Source organism: Sorex araneus, chromosome 5 (genome assembly GCF_027595985.1).
Source record: "Sorex araneus isolate mSorAra2 chromosome 5, mSorAra2.pri, whole genome shotgun sequence".
Lineage (NCBI taxonomy): Eukaryota > Metazoa > Chordata > Mammalia > Eulipotyphla > Soricidae > Sorex > Sorex araneus.
Window position 1 is genome coordinate 216,218,265 of NC_073306.1, and position 15,174 is coordinate 216,233,438.

Consider the following 15,174-nt stretch of genomic DNA (forward strand, 5'->3'; position numbering starts at 1 on the left):
TGTGTGTGTGTGTTGTCGAATGTTTTATTGGGTGTTGACATCTGGAGTACTGTAAAACATGCATTATCTTTAGATTCAAAAAGGAGAAAGCCACATTGTCCTCACTGTCAAATGTGTCATGCTTGGCATACATGATGGAAATTAATGAAGTATCATGAGAGTAATATGGTCCTGAAAAGCACCTACAACTTGGAGTAGGGTTCATTGGAGGTACACAGTATATTAATTTAAAACAAAAATAATCTTTGTAGAAGATCCACTCCCGCACAAAACTTTATTTGTCCCTTTACTTTTCAGAAATTTTAATTAAAAAAAATCATATACCTTTTGAAGGTTACACTTTTTGTCTGAATAATAAGTACAATTTATTTCTTCTTAGGTAGCTGATGTGTATTAAATTTGAAGAAGATGATATCTCCTTCTTCAACAATATAATTTCTGCCTTGTTGTCTGTACTTTCCAGCAGCCTTGACTGCATTTTCAGAACCTTCTTCTTTAAAATCTTCGTATATCATTATTTCTGACATAAAGAATCCTTTTTCGAAATCCATGTGAATCTTTCCTGCAGCTTGAGGAGACTTCGTCCCTTTCCTGATGGTCCATGCACGCACTTCATCTGGGCCTGCAGTGAAAAAGTATTCTAACTGGAGTGCTGGAAACCCAGCCTTAATCATCTGGCAAAGCGCTTTGTGTCACGTTCGCTTCCAGATACTTCTGTCTCTCCTCAGCACTCAGTTCTTGCAACTTGAGTTCCAAGGCCCCACTGAAAGGAATGACCAAGGCACCTGGGTCATACTTGTCCACCCACTCTTTAATTTTTACCAACCATTTATTTTTCTTTAGGATGTAGTCTTTTTCAGAAAGATTAACCAAATAGACCATTGGTTTTGAAGTCAGAAATAAGTATTTATTGAACACTTCAGTCTCGTTGTCATTCCAATCATGACAGAAGCGAACAGGTTTCTTCTGATCTCTAACCCAGGATTTCACTTTGCTCACTGTGCCATGCTCAGGCTTTAGCTTCTTATCTCCTCCTCTCACCGCCACCTTCTCTAGTTCACCTATAATAGGCCCAATCATTTCCTCATCTTTAGGCTGGAGTTCTTCGTGTACTATTTCTATGTCTCGAACAGGATCTACACTTCCTTCCCATGCGTGACATCGTCATCTTCAAAAGCACGGGCGAGGTGAAAGGTTCCATCCCAGGCACTAATAGAGATACAAAGGCATTTCCCAGGCCTTGCCCATGTGAGAGCCTTTCACAAGCCCAGCAATATCCACCACATTCAGAAAGGCAGGGATTGTGCTGGCTGGTTTGTGGTACTGGCAAAGAGCGTCAAACCCCTCACCTGGCGCAGGTACTCTGCTCGTATTAGGATCAATAGTGCAGAATGGGAAGTTTTCTGCTGCAGCCTGACTATTGGTTAATACATTGAAGAAAGTAGATTTTCCAGCATTTGGCAACCCAACAATGCCAATCTTCAGTGAAGTCCCAGATCTTCCAGTGACTGGAGTGGTTTAATCCCATCCCATATAGTGCTTTTGGGGGGGCCATTGTGCTCGGCTTGTGCAATGACAAGGTGTGTGGGGGGGTGGAGGAACCAGTGGCTGTGGGGGTCGCACTCTGCTGGCAGCGAGAGCAGGGTGGGAAGAGAAGAGAGAGCGCGAGCAGGCCCAGCCCCTCTGCCAAGCAGCACGCACGGCGGTGGCGGTGGGGCGGAATGCTGGGTATTTTTCCTCATACAATTCTACCAGTGTCTCATATATCCTGGATATTAATCCCCTATCAGATGGGTATTGGGTAAATATTCTTTCCCATTCTGTGGCTCTTTCTGTATTTTGGTCACTGTTTCTTTTGAGGTGCAGAAGCTTCTTAGTTTGATGCAGTCCCATTTGTTTATGTTTGCTTCCACTTGCGTGGTCAGTGCTGTTTCATCCTCAAAGATGCTTTTAGCTTCAACGTCATGGAGGACTCTGCCTCCATTTACCTCTGTGTACCTTATAGATTCATGTCTGATATTGAGGTCTCTAATCCACTTTGATCTGACTTTTGTGCCTGGCATTAGACAGAGGTCAGAGTTCATTGTTTTGCAGGTAGCTATCCAGTTTTCCCAGCACCACTTGTTGAAGAGGCTTTCCTTGTTCCACTTTGCATTTCTTGCTCCTTTGTCAAAGATTGAGTGGCCATATATTTAGGGGTCTGTGACAGGATATTCAACTCTGTTCCATTGGTCTGTAGGTCTGTTTTTATCCCAATACCATGCTGTTTTAATTACTACTGCTTTGTAGGAAAGTTTGAAGTTGGGGAAGGTGATGCCACCCACCTTCTTTTTTCCAAGGATTGCTTTAGCAATTTGTGGGGGTTTATTGTTCCATATAAATTTCAGTAGTGTTTTGTCTATTTCTTTGAAAAATGTCATGGATATCCTGATAGGGACTGCATTAAATTTGTATAGTGCTTTGGGCAGTATTGCCATTTTGATAATGTTAATTGTCCCTATCCATGAGCAGGGGATATGTCTCCATTTCCTAGTGTCCTCTTTTATTTCTTGAAATAGTGTTTTGTAATTTTCCTTGTATAGGTCCTTCACCTCTTTGGTTAAGCTGATTCCAAGGTACTTGATTTTTTGAGGTACTATTGTGAATGGGACTTTTTTTAATGTCTCTTTCTTCTCTTTCGTTATTTGTACATAAAAAAAAGCCATGAACTTTTGGGTGTTGATTTTGTAGCCTGCCACTTTACTATATAGACCTATTTCTAAGAGCTTTTTTGTAGAGTCTTTAGGGTTTTCCAAGTATAGTATCATATTGTCTGCTTGATATCTTGACCTCTTAATTTCCTATCTGTATGCCCTTTATATCTTTTTGTATATGCTTTTTATTGTTATAAATCTCGCAAAAAGCTAATACACAAGATATTTAAAGCATTGGCAAAATTTAACAAAAAGCAAACAACCCAATAAGAAAGTAGAGGGTCCCCAGAGAACCTCCAGGAGTGTCCATGAGTTCAGAGCCAGGAGTACTTTCTGAAGACCTCTGGGTGTGACCCCCAGTCAAACAAAAAATTTTGGTGAAGAGCTTCCTAATTGCAGACATATAGGTTGTCAATTAGCATGTACTTTTCATCATAAAGATTAGCAAAAAGTGCTCTGCATTGCCTGTCATCAGGAAAATGCAAATAAAAAGAACAGTAAGATATCACCTCAGACAGTGAGAATGGTATGCATGCAGGGTGCATAAACCAGTGGGGCCTGTGGTGGGGGAAAAGGGGTCCTCAGACCTGATGGTGGAGTATAGAAGAGCTCAGCGTTTATGAAAGGCACATTGGAGACTTCTCAAAAAACTCAGAATTAACATTTCAAAAATTTTATTTCTTGGCATCTACCACAAGAGCTTCAAAACTCTACCTTGCAAAGACATTTACACCACACTTGTAAATCGTTGGCTATCGTTCACAATAGCTAACTTACAAAAAAGCCCTAATGCCCAATAACAAAAGAGTAAATACAAATGCTGTAATATGTTATTTATAAAATGGAATATTTAACTATAATAAAAAATAAGTCTTGCAATTTCCTGCTGTATGAATGGAACTGGAGTATACCAAGCTGAGTGAAGTCAAGGAGAAAGAGGGGAAAAGGCTGTGCAACAAGGACCCAGCAACCCTGTGACCCAATAAAACAATTTTTACATAAATTAATTTTATACTTATTCATTTAATTATTGAAACTTTGTGATATAATCAATTTTAATTATATAATTGTATCCAAAAATGCAGGCTTTTCTTCATTAAAATAAGAATAAATTTAAAATAAACTGCATTCAAAAGAGGCAGATGGCAATAGAAGAGAGCGGCATTGTTTGTAGGTAAAATGAAACATTCCGCCACACATCTTGATAAAATACAAGAAAGCATGATATGGTTATAGCTGTACATCCAATGGGCACCAGTTTCTTTACATAGCTCAGGGTTAGGATACACATACCCTGCTGTTCAGCACATCACATGGTCAGTACATGTCATTCCTACATCAACTTGATAATAGTTAGCATGTAACATCTCCTCTTGCTACAGATAAGCCCTGCATTCCATACATCCCAGGAACTTGGTGTCTGCAGAGTTTTAGCCTCTAACTGGTTCAGCAGCATGTGTATGTTGTTTTTAACTAATTTAATAAATAGGCACATAACAATACTCTACAGAATGTCCTATGTAACAACAAATTGCATGTTTTCATCTTTTTTTTCCAAAAGTAGAAAAGTTTATTTAAAAAGTAGAAGAGAAAGGAAAATGATTTTATCTTCTTATGTATGAGAAATATTGTGCGGAATATAACCAGCTTTGTTCTTGTTTTATTTCTTATTCTCCTTTCTTTTTCTTTCTTTCTTTCTTTCTTTCTTTCTTTCTTTCTTTCTTTCTTTCTTTCTTTCTTTCTTTCTTTCTTTCTTTCTTTCTTTCTTTCCTTCTTTCTTCTTTATTTATCTTTCTTTCTTTATTTCTTTCTCTCTTCTTTCTATTTATTTTTTCTTTCACTCTTGGTTTGATGTACTCCCTTTTATCTTTGCTTCTACATTCTTGGCCAATGACATTGAATCATAGTGGAGGTTCTGCTATGTTTCTCTTAATATAATTTATAGGTACAGGCTTCCTGTAAATGCATTTAATACATTTTAGTTGTTTTTTGAATATGGTGAAAGATAGACTTCTAAATTTATTTCTTTTTTACATACGATGCACCAGTGTTCCTGGAACCTTTTTTCAGGCTTTCTTTACTCCATTTCATACTTTTTGCTCCTTCACCAAAGACTAGTTGCCTATAAATCTGAGGGTATATCTCTGGGCTCTCAATTCTATTCCATTGGTCTGAAAATATGTCATAATTTCAGTAACAAACATTATAGTATAAGTTAAAGTTGGGAAAATTGAAGATCCCTATCTTCTTTTTTTACTAGAACTTCTTCGGTTATTTGGGGAGTTTTAATACTCTATACCAATTTTGACAGCACTTGATTCATGTCTTTAAAAATGCTGTGGCTATTTTTATAGGTTTTTAATTAAATCTATATAATGCATTTATAATATTAATCTTTACAATCCATGAAAGGATATGTGTTTGGATGTTCTTGTGCCTATTATTATTTCTTTTAATAGTGATTTATAGTTTTCTTTATATGTCTTTCATGTCTTCTGTTAAGCTTATGCAAAAAGATCAAGTACATTCTGTTACTAGGCAATTGATTTTAGGTGCAATTATGATTGCAATTTTTACTTATTTCTCCATTATTTTATTTCTTATTGATTCTCTTTCATCATTTGCATAAAGTGTGGGAAATCATCCCCTGTAATACTGATGTCAAGATTGTTCCAGGGTCAATAACTTGGGTTAGGGTTTAGAATATAAACAGGCAGCAAAAATACACCTGGAAAGAATACAATATAGATGGGCAGTCAAAATGCACCAAAAAATAATAGAATAATATAGTTTAAGGTTTTCTAGATGTAGCAAGTAATTGGACAAAATAGAATAGAAGGTGTCATGAACTAATTATAGACTTTAAGGGTGCTTCTAATTACATATGTGAATATCTCTGCTCTTTAGGTACCTACTGAATTTTGATGTAATTGCAGTCATTCTTAATGTTTCTGGAAACTTAAACAATAATGCTCTTGTTGTCCAAAGTGTTTTTTCTCCTCCCTATGTGTGTGTTTGTCTCATTATCTGTGAATAATCTCCACTGGACAGAGGTTGAAGATGCCAACCTGACTTGCATTAGACCTCAATCTCATGGATTTCTGCAAGTTTGATCTTGTAGCCTGCCACATTACTCTGTAAGTTTAATGTTTCTAGAATCTCTGTATACTTTGTGGGGTTTTGTAAGCAGAGAATCATGGCATGTGCAAATAGTGATGACTCATTTTCTAATCTGACCAGACTCGATATCACTTTCTTATCTAACCTCTTTGGCAGAGATATTTGGTACTATATTACACAGTAATGATAATCATGAACAATCTTCTCTTGTTCCTGATAAGTTTTCTAATTAGTCTCCTGACTGATCCTAAATGAAAGGCTTTTAATGTTGAGTTTCACTGTTGAGCATGGCATTTGTTGTGGGATGACAGTGAACAACCTTAACTATACTGGGAAAAGTTCATTATATTCCCATTTTATTGAGTTTTTATCATAAATGGGTGCTAAATCTTCTCAAATGCTTTTTATATATCTATTGATATGACCATATGAATATCAATAGATGCATATTATTTTTCCTTGCATTCATATGGCGTTGTTACATTGACTTACTTGGGCATGTTAAAACATCCTTGCAATACTGAGATAAATCCTACTTGTTTGTGGTAAATGTTCTTTTTAATATATTGATGAATTCAGTTTGCTAATAATTTGTCCAGTTTACTTGTGTCTATATTCATTGGGAATTTAGGTGTATAGTTTTCTTTTCTTAGTGGTTTCTCTCTCAGCTTACGATGTAGAAAGTGTTCATGTTTATTTGACATTCTGCAAGAGCCTGAAAATAATTGGGACTAAGTAATCAGTAAAGATTTGTAACAACTTGCTAGTAAAGGCCTGGAGTTTTGTTTGGGGGGAGACTTACTATTTCAATTTCCTAGAGTTATTGGTATGTTCAGAAATTCTGTTCCTTCTCATTCACTCTTGAATATGTGTTAATTTCTTCTTGGTTCTCCAGTTTCATGTCAGAAAGATTTCTATAATAATCTCTGACTATACTTTGAACTTCTGTTTTGATGAATTCCCTGTCAATTTTTAATTATTTATTAGAGATTTTCCTCTTTCTTTTATTTTGGTGAGTCTTAGGAACGGTTTGTTATTTTGATTTGTCTTTTCAAGAATTACCTCTTTATTTAAATAGTCTTTAAAATTACTTTTCTAGTTTTTATTTTATTGATTTCTACTTTATGTTTTTTTTTAAATTTATTTTATTGAATCACCATGTGGAAAGTTACAAAGTTCTCAGGCTTATGTCTCAGTTATACAATGCTCAAACACCCGTCCCTTCACCAGTGCCCATATTCCACCACCAATAAAAACAAACAAAAAAAACAAAACAAACAAACAAAAAAACAGTATACATCCCACCCCTCACCCTCCAAACCCCCCCTGCGTGACTGATAATTTCACTTCCTTTTCTCTTTACCTTGATTACATTCCAGATTTCAACACAAAACTCACTATTGTTGTTGGAGTTTCAACACAGACTCACTATTTTTGTTGGAATTTATCCCCCAAGAATACAGCTCTATTGACAAGGAAATATTTGATAATAAGTTTTCTACTGATGAGAATGAAGAGATAAAAAGTCGCGTGGCCGCGGTAGCTGCCACGCGGTTTACAATTTCTGTATTATAGTAATTACGTCCAGGGAGATTTAAGTTGGAAAATAAATCATTTCCCTTCCTGGAACAGCATGGAGCAAAAGCTTAGTTCACAGTCTGCATACATGGTTGCAAGCACTCGCTGGAACCACAAGTCCTAAAGCTGGCTCTGGTTCCTGCTCGTTCCACATCCATGTGGCTGTGCAAAGGTATGGCCACCCGGGTTGAATCTCGGCCAGAGCCCGAGCTCCGGCCCCGGCCTGAGACTCTCTACTTTATGTTTAATTTTTCTTCTGTCTTAATTTTTCAGTTCTCTTTGTTGGTGTTTTGATAACTGCATAAACTATACTATTAGAATATTTATTTGGGGCCATTCTTGCTTGTTAGGAAATGCTTGCATTTGCTATGCCCCAAATGTTAAAGGAGAATTTTGAATTCTTCCTGAGTTCTTCTTGATCCATAGGTTGGTCAGTCTGTAAGTTGTTTTCAAGTGTTTTCACTTCCCCTGATTCACTTTGTGATTAAATTGAATTTTCAAAGCATTGTGGTCTGAACGGATAGTTGATTCTTTCAGCATCTGTTCATATCTCCTCTCATGGGAACATGTGGTTATTCCCTCCCTCTTTCGTCACCATGGTTGTTCTGGGGCCGCATGAGTCACTCCTGGAAGACTCTAAGAATCATTTTGGGTGACAGGGTAGAACTTGGATGGGCTGACTGCAAGGGCAATGCCTCACCTGATGTACTCTCTCCAACCCTCTCCCCAGTAATTGATGGCGTTTATTAGAATTTTTGTCACTGGGTATATTAATGCTTTATATATTTTGGATAGAGCACTTTATCTGACATATCATGGGTGAATACGTTCTCTAAATTACTAAAGTGTCATTATTTTGCATGTATTTTTAAATTGCATCTAGTCTAATTTATTTATTTATTATTGCTGGTGGAATCAAATCATTATAAACACCTCCAAGACCCTTATCCTGGAGAGTTCTGCCTATAATCACTTCACTTAAAAAAATGAATTCTAACCTTGAGATCTTTTTCTCACTTGGAATTAACTTCCATGTGTGATATAAGATACTGGTTCAATGTCTTTTTTTCTCTTCGCATATTACTATCTAATTTTCCGAGCACTATTTGTCAATGTTTTCTTGGCATCACTTTCTGGTCATTGATCCTTTGTCATAGATTAATTGTCCCTCAGAATTATGAACAGTTAATTTTCTAGCATAGTCTTATACTTCCTTCGATGTTTATTTATAGTTTCCAATAGTTCTAATAGATTTGTCATTTTCAGTAGTTTCAATATCTTTCACCTTTTCAGTTGATAATTAGAAACTTGACTTTATAACGTTATTTTAAATGTAGTAGTATTTTAAAATTTCTCCTTTATATAATTAGTGGCATAGAGTTGTTTGTGATACATATTATGCCCCTTTGTATTTATGAGATGTCTGTTGTAATTTTACCTCTTGTTTGGGCTTACTCTTTTTTCTCATGACTCTGAGAGAAAGCCTACTTTAATTGTTATTTAAGTAAAATAAACAACAGAGCCAGCTCATAGTATCATTATTTGCATATGCCTCTTCTCTATTCAGTTATGTCACATGTGTTCAGAAACGCAACACTTTTTTTGTTAATTTTTTTTTGGCATTTATCCTTTGTTATTTTATCTCCTGGTTGAAAGTATAGAAAGTGAAACAAAGTATAGAAAGTATAGAAAGTGCATGAAGAAAATCTGGCCTCATAGTTATGGGTACTTAGAAAAGGGAGGTTTATTTTTTAATTTATAAAAATATATATTGTATTAAAACACCTTGATTTACATGATAGAAGGAACTTGACTTATTTTTTCAAAGAGTTTTAGTGAACTCTTTTTTTTTTTCTTTTTGGGTCACACCCAGCGATGCTCAGGGGTTACTCCTGGCTTTGCACTCAAGAACTACTCCTGGCGGTGCTTGGGGGACCATATGGGATGCCGGGGATCGAACCCGGGTCGGCCGCGTGCAAGGCAAACGCCCTACCCGCTGTGCTATCGCACCGGCCCCTTAGTGAACTCTTTAGGGTCTTACATATATTTTGTTATGTATCTGAAAATAGTGATCACTTCAATTCTTCTTTATTAATTTGTATCCCTTTTATTTGTATTTATTTTCTAACTTCTGGAGTAAGGATTTTCAAGTAAATTATGATTAATAGCAGAAAAACTGGAAATCTTGTCAATAGAACCCTTATTTTTTCACCATTCAGAATGATGTAGGCTGTGGGTCTGTTAAAAGTGGCAATTATTTTTTTCAAAAATTTTCTTCCAATATATTTTGTTTCTTTATTATGAATGAATGTTGTATATTGTCAAGTACTAACTCTGCATTAATTGATGTGGTCATGTGTTTTTTATATTTCCATTTGCTGATATGGTATACTTTATTTGCATATAGTGAATCATCCTTGTATCCTCAGAATGAATCTAACTTAATCACTCTGTGTTGGGGTCTCTTTCGGTTTCAGGTGAATGAGAGCCATTCTTGTTACTGTTTTTGGCATATCGAATACGCCACAGGGAGCTTGCCAGGCTCTGTTGTGCGGGCGGGATACTCTCGGTAGCTTGCCAGACTCTCTGAGAGGGATGGAGGTTTTTAGGGCGGTCTCCAATCACCCTTAAGGTGATGACAAGTGAAATGATACAATCATTCTGTATGATCCTTTTGATATATTTTTTAATTCAGTTTGCTAAGAATTTGTTTATGACCCCACCCCCCCGCCCATGCATCTCGTGACAAGCTTCCAACCATTGATCAATCCTCCTGGCCCTCTGTAGCTGGTGTTTTTAAATCTACCACTAGGTTGTGGAAGAGCTTTTGATCTTTTCACTCCCAACGTCTATTTATCATGTGAATTCAAGTACATTTCCAGTAACAACAGAAGGTTGATTTTTGCTTCCTGGTCCTTTCAGTCATTGTAGTCCTTTTGATAGAAGACTTCAGTCCATTGGCATTTAGTGATTTGAAATGTTTGCTGCCATCTTTTTCTCCAAGGATTTAGATTGCTCTTTCTATTGACATTTGTGTTTCATAGGACATCACTCAGTGTTCCATGTAGCACTCCTTCGCTTGTAGCAAATGGTTTCAGCTATTGTTTGCCTGCACATGTTCTTATCTGTGCCTCAAATTTGAGTCATAATCTTTTAAAAAATATTATTTCATTCCCTTCTTGCTTCTAGAGCCTCATTTGAGAATTCACTGTGTATTTTATGTTGCTTTCCTGTATTTAAATCTTAGCTTCTCTCTTGACATTTTGTGGAGTCTGTCTTTCTCTTTGGGTTTCGTAATTTTGACTATAGTGAGTCATGGTGCTATTGCTTTGGAACTAGCTTTGTCACTCCTTGAGTCTACCTTATCTATGTACATGCCCCCCTCCTTCCTCTTCAGACTGGAAGAAGTTCTCAAGTGTTATCTCTTCCACTATTCATTTACCCCTTTTTATCTTTCTCCTTCTTCTGAAATTTCTATAAATTGAGGTTTTTCCTTTTGCTATTGAGATTAAATATCCTGTGTGGAATGAATGAAAAATATATATTCATAAAATAAATCCATGCATATATACACAGATATAATATATACATATATATACATACATGCCCCCTTCTATATCAACATTCTGTTCAGAGTTGTTGTAAATAGTAGATATGTAATAATGACCAAGGCTACCTTAATGCTTTGTATATTTTAGAAGTCAAAATCCAAATTATGGCATTAACAAAACAGAAAGAAATACAAGTAAATTAAAGAAAACTATTTTGGAAGGTTTGTGGGACCATAGCTAGGTGTGCTCAGGGATCACTCCTGGCAGGGCCCAGGTGACTGTCAGTTGACTTGTATTAAATAGTGGTTGACCACATACAAGGCAAGTGTCCTACCCTCTGTACTATAACTCTTTCTCCTAAATAAAACATTCTAAAAGTTTGGAATATTTTTATAAAAATTAAAATATTTCCTATGGAAAATTTAAGATGTGTTTATATTAGAATACATTTACATTAAATATGACAATTATTAGATGTTAACAATAGAAATAAGAGGAAGAATAAATAAATCTAATAGGTTTTGAGGAGAAATGGGATGAGGTTAATACTGATTTACATGTTCTATATAATGTAAATTTGACTTCCCTATATAAGTAGACTAAACCCTAGATATAAGTATGCCAAAGACTAAGCTGCTGTACTACAATGGAAGTGCTCTTTACTGCAAGCATTATTTTTTTATCACTATCATTTTCCTGGCCTTCCTCACCTCTGCCTTACATTCCCCATGTTATACAACCTTCTTGTCTTCCAAGTTTACTATATATTTCAAAAGATATTTTATTTGGAGACATGTAGATGTATAATCTTAAAACAAAAGCACAAAATCACTCACCCTGTAGCAGCATTGATAGATGAGGAGAAAGAAGCCATGATTTGATCAGGGACAATCAATTTTTTTTAAACATTAACTATGACTACGAAGAAAATACAAAAGATAAAGAGAACCCAACTGGAATGTACTAAATATCTAGAGACAAAACCAAGGAAGGAATAAGTCAGGAAGGGAGCCCCATTCCAGTATGCTGAGAGTAAAGGCTCCGCTCCACTGTCCCAGGCTTACATTTGTGCTGAGCCACTGAGAAAGAAGAACATGTCTGTGATTATATGTGAGCTAACAAATGCCATGATTCAAATTAGCAAAAGTAAGTACCTTTCTAGAGCGCAAGTTTACTGTGTGTCTACAGGGAGAGCAGGTGAACTGGCGGGCAGAAAACACCTTCCTCGGGGATAGATTGGTTGAGAATGGCAGGTAATACATAAAGGGTGCCGAGGCCTATCGGTGGCTGAGGGCACAGCGGGATTGAAAACCACATGTGTGAACCACAGAGTGCCTGCGTCATCTGCATACACTGCCAGACAGAATACCTTCGAATGTTCCTCTCCATCCTATTGTTGTACCCAGACACTGCAAGCAAACAAACAAAAATAAAGGAAAACAAATACCATACACCATACAAACAATACAGACGCCGTACACAGGAAGAAAAACCTATTTCTAATGTCTCATTTGCACTTATTCTTCAAATGCCACACACACTATAAACATCACTTTACATGTATCCAGCACATAATACAATTACTTAAAACAAACCAAAAGAAAGCAATTTTGCCCTTTGAAACATCAATACTTACTAAATTAAATTAATTCTTAAACTGGGTATTTTACCATTCTAACTGCACATATATAAATACAACTATCTACCTGCAAACAATTAGCATATGCAACAATTTGACTTATGTAGAAACAGCACAATGAGAAGAGGGATTGGTTACTCCTTTGTCTCTCATGAGGATCCTAATATTGTCAGGAGTTTTAATAGAGTATAATACCAAGTATAGCGTTCCTTCTTTAAGAAATAATCGAGTGGTCTTTTGTCTTCCAAACGCTCTGACAGATACTGATATTGAGTTGATCTTCCGAAGCACTGCTTGAGTCACGCCATTTCCTTGCTCAGCACTTCTCTCAACAATGACAATATTTACTGGATTCGTGACATAAAATATCTTCTTTCTCATAAAAAGTACTTAGAAAACAATTGCTTTTAATTCTCTAAGGTTTTCCTCTAATCACATGTATTTCTTAAATTTTCTTCTAATACTGCAGTTAGCTACCTTGTTAGCTTATTATTTCAGCTTCTCTGTGGCTATCACCCACACCCACCCAAATCTATTTCAGACCATTAAAACCTTGAGTTGTTCTCTCATCTCAATTTGAAGTGATATTTCCGTCCTCTGAATTTCTAATGTGAACACCACGTTTTGAGCAATTAATCATTTACTTCTGGCTGCTCCCTTTGCTAATGGTGCCTTCAGTCTCACTTTAATTTATTACTGATATTAGGTCCCAGGCTTATGCCTTACATTTCCAAATGGATAGATCTTAAGAGTTTTAAGAGGGAAGATTGATTATGCTTTTTTGTATACTCAAATACATCTACCAATGAGACTTTCCTATTATGCGTGGTAATAATTGTTTAATCTAATTTGATTTTACTTAAATTGTTGCAGATATACAACTATGTTATGCACAATAAGTTGAGCCATGTCATCCTTTATCACAGTAAAAAGCAGCTACTAAATTAAGGCAATAGATTTTTACTGAATCACCATAAATTGCATAGTTACAGAGATCTCTGTTAGTGAGCTTCAGGTGTACAATGTTTCAACACTGATCCCTTTACCAGTGACCACTACCATCAGTCAAAGTTTCCAGTTTCCCTAGTCCCCTCAGCTTGCCTCTGTGTTGGGTATTTTTCCTCTTTGCATTTGTCTTGGGTATTCCCTTCCCTACCTTATCCCTCCACACTCGCCCCAGGGGCAAGCTTCCTACTGAAACCAACTCTCCTGCCCTTCTTTTCTACTGACTCTGAGCATTTGGTGTTCCCTCGGCCTTTTCTATATCCCACATATGAGACAGATCACTCTGAATCTATCCCTCTCCCTCTCTCTGATTTGCTCAGTTTGATACTCTCCGGATGCACTCACATAGTAGAAAATTGCATGACTCCAGCTTTTCAGCTTTTCCTGTAGCCTAGTAGTATCACTGTATCACTGTTATCCCATTGTTTGTTGATTTACTTGAGCAGTCACCAGTAATGTCACTATTACACTCAGCCCTGAGATTTTAGCAGCCTCTCCTTACTTGTCTTTCCCAACGATTGGAGGCTCTTTCAGGGTCAGAGAAATGAGACCTATCATTACTGTTTTTGGCATATCGAATATGCCACTGGTTGCTTGCCAGGCTCTGCCATGTGGACAGGAAGCTTGGTTTAATAGTCTCTGGATGCTGGCCGTTGGTGGGATTACATGGTGCCGGGGGCTGTTTGTGGGTGTGGATGCCAAGCTACTGGAAAAGGGGGGATCTGGGTGGAGAAGGCCCAGTCCCAATCCAAGCCTGCTAGTAGCCTAGTAGTATTCTATGATATATATGAACCATAGTTTCTTTATTCAGTCATCTGTTTTGGGGCATTTGGATTATTTCCAGATTTGGACTACGACCATGGCCCCAGTTAAACTACTTTGGGCACCAGCAGCTTCTTGCAGAAATGTCCCTAGACTGTAAACTGAGCCCCGGCCACCATTTTGTGACGACCACAAAAGGGAGGTAGGAGCTTGCAGTGATGCAATTTCTGGCAGAAATTTCCCTGGACTTAGTTACTAAAATATAGAAACCCCAAACCACGCGGCCTTGTCAGCAATGTAAAACAAATTATCAAATGCTTCCTTTTCAACAGGTCTGACTTTTGTGGGGGGGACTACAAACAATAATAGTTAGTTTTTGTTGAAATATTGAATGTAATCAAAGTAAAGAGAAAAGTAAAGTGAAATTTATCAGCTACACAGGCGGGTGGGAGGGGCACGGTTGGGGGAAGATATTCGGGGCTTCCTGGTGGTGGAATATGTGAACTGGTGAAGGGATGGGGGTCTGAGCATTGTATAACTTAAGCCTGAAAGCTTTTTAATTTTCCACATGGTGATTCAATAAAAAAAAAATTAAAATTAAATAAAATAAAGAAAAAAACAAAAACAAACAAAAAAGCATCAGCACCTCAAAGGTAACAATGATTATAATACAAAGATATCCCACAAATTGGGAGAAACTATTTGCCCACCACTCATTCAATAAAAGGTTAACACTTGAGATATAAAACAGTGGTAGAACTCTATAAGAAATATAATTCAACCCTATCAAAAAATGGGTCAGACATATGAACAAAAACCTCTTCAA

At 36.8% G+C, this 15,174-nt stretch overlaps 1 pseudogene; it reads right to left on the minus strand.

The window, feature by feature from the left end:
- Positions 1-329: 329 nt before the first annotated feature.
- The window catches only part of LOC101540328 (obg-like ATPase 1), a 75,128-nt pseudogene continuing 60,283 nt past the window's right edge, over positions 330-15,174 (minus strand).